General features: G+C 59.4%; 1 pseudogene; it reads right to left on the minus strand.

The window, feature by feature from the left end:
• The window catches only part of LOC144238890 (nuclear pore membrane glycoprotein 210-like), a 69,755-nt pseudogene that overhangs the window by 24,963 nt on the left and 42,308 nt on the right, over nucleotides 1-2,484 (minus strand).

The raw sequence follows: 2,484 nt of genomic DNA on the forward strand, positions 1-2,484 counted from the left end.
CCCCCGCCCCCCCGCCCTGAGCCCCCACTGCCAGCCAGGGGAAGTGCTCCAGACGTAAACTGGTAGAACTGGCATGGAGCTCAGAGAGCATTTACTTCAATTTGGTGCCATTTACGAGAAGGAGAAAATGGAAGCCGATCAAAGCAGGGCCCTCCGTGGCCATGGGGCACAGAGCAGTTTGGAGGTAGAAGCGGGTTCCGACCCAGGATTTCCTGGCTCCGGGCAGGCCACCTGCCTGCAACCCCGGTGAGAGGAGAGTGTCACGCGTGACACAGCCCTTTGCAGAATCTCAGAACCTGAAAGGGACCCCACCCGCCACCACGGTCCCAAGTGCGTGCTCTGAGTCTCGTGCGTCCCAGCCGTGTTCGAAGTAGAGGCCTCGCGGACATTCTGAGAGGATGGACATACCAGGGTGACTGTGTTCTGGTCGTCACCGCAAAGACACCCGCCCCCCCATTTGAAACCCCCTTCTTTCCCCATCTGCGTCCAGGGACCACACATCCAGAAGCGTCTCTCTCCAAACAAACTGCCCCACACAGTCACGCGCCCACGCTGCAGACGCACTTGCGGTGATGTGCTCGACTGCTTAGGTGNCGTCTCTGACCCTGGCTTAGCTGCCTGCAGTTTGCGGTGTTACAGTGAGTGGTTCAGTGCTTGCCAAGCTAGAATTTCAGTAACAAGCACCAGTGAGGGAAATAAAAAGCAGATTTCTGAGCCTAATGAGACAGCCAGATATGATCCCATCACACCCAGGTTAAAATCCTTCAAAGGATGGGGCGCCCGGGTGGCTCAGTCGGTTAAGTGTCCGACTTCAGCTCAGGTCATGATCTCCCGGTTCGTGGGTTCGAGCCCCGCGTCGGGCTCTGTGCTGACAGCTCAGAGCCTGGAGCCTGTTTCAGATTCTGTGTCTCCCTCTCTCTCTGCCCCTCCCCTGCTCACTCTGTCTCTGTCTCAGAAATAAATAAAACATAAAAAAGAATTTAAATAAATTAAAAAATACTGTTTTAAATCCTTCAAAGACTGCCCAGAGAGTGAGCCCAAATCCTCAGCACGTCCTGTAAGAACGTGGCACGAGCTGGCCCTTGCCCAAACCATGACCCCTCACGGCTGGCGGGCTCCAGCCACAGTTCTGTTCTGTTCTTCAGAGCCAGCTGGCACCGGCCCGCCTGCTTTAGGACCACACAGCCCACCTTCACCCTTCTGGCTCTTCCCCTGCACCCCGTCTTCACCTGACGCCTCCTGCTCACCCTCGGGCCCCTGCTCAAGCATCTCCCCTCAGGAAAGTCCTCCCTGACCGGACAGCTAAGGCTTCTTTGCTGCGTCTGCTCACTTCTCCCGGCGCAGCGTTACCGCGTATAATTCAGCCGTGACGGAGACCACTGTGCAGTGTCCACCCTCCGACGGGCTGTCTTCTCACCAGTTGTAGCCTCGGGGCTGAGCCCGGCGTCTGGCACAGCCCCAGTGAACGTGTACCAATCAGGTCAAGATCCAGGGTCACGTCTCTAGGTCACTGAAGTTACGGCCAAGAAACCTGAGGCTGCGGCCTGCGTCCCTAGCTTTGCTTGTAGCTTTGCTGAACCCTAGGCATTCTAGGGGGGAAAAAAAAGGCAGCAAATCCCGTGTATGCTCATCTCCTTGGGAAGTGCCGACTGTGATCCAACTCCTTCAGTGCACATATGGGGAAACTGAGGCCCACACCGGATAGGAACGCAGCCTTGAAGGGGCGGCACTGGGGAGAGAACCCAGGTGCCCGAGCTCCCGGTTCAAGGCTCCTCGTGCCACACTCTGCCCACAGCGGGATGCCTCCAGCGACCACAGGGCACTGCGGGCTGGGGGGCGGGGCTGCCGGAAAAGGCCGGGGCTGGGGCAGCCCCAAGCCCACGGTTAGCTGCGGGTGAGGAGGGGCGGCAGGCTCGGCCGAGCTGCAAATCCTGCCGGTGTCACGCGGCTCAAGGGCAGACGGACCCAGACGAGCCGTGGCCGAGTGGTTCCACATGATGCCTCGGAGTCGACTGACAAAGACCCCGCGGCAGAGGCCACGTGCCTTCCGAAGCGACAGCTCTGCACCCCGAGCCTTTGCCGCACTCACCCCGAACTGAACGCGATTCATCCTGGTTGATTCTCTGCCCTCAACGGACACTCACTCAAAAACGCGAGAGAGAAATGAGAACCTTCTCCGAACTCCGAGCGCGGGGCTCCGCTGTAACCGGCCCGCAGGACTCACTGCTGTCGGGAGCCGGCGTGCCCTTCCCGGCACCGAGAAACGACACGCTCACTCGCTGCTGACGGACCCACGCGGGGGACGCACGGGCGGCTCTCGTGTTCTTTTTCTCTCCCCTTCGAAAGGACGGTTTCACACATTTTAAACAAAGACAGTAAATGGCGAGGAGATCAATTGCCCTTCCACCTGATCTCCCAGGGCTGACGCCGGCCGCCTTCCGGGTGACAGGCGTGGAGGCCGGAGCCGGCGGAGGTCGGAGGTCG

This window comes from Crocuta crocuta, unplaced genomic scaffold (assembly GCF_008692635.1).
Source record: "Crocuta crocuta isolate KB4526 unplaced genomic scaffold, BGI_CrCroc_1.0 scaffold157, whole genome shotgun sequence".
NCBI lineage: Eukaryota > Metazoa > Chordata > Mammalia > Carnivora > Hyaenidae > Crocuta > Crocuta crocuta.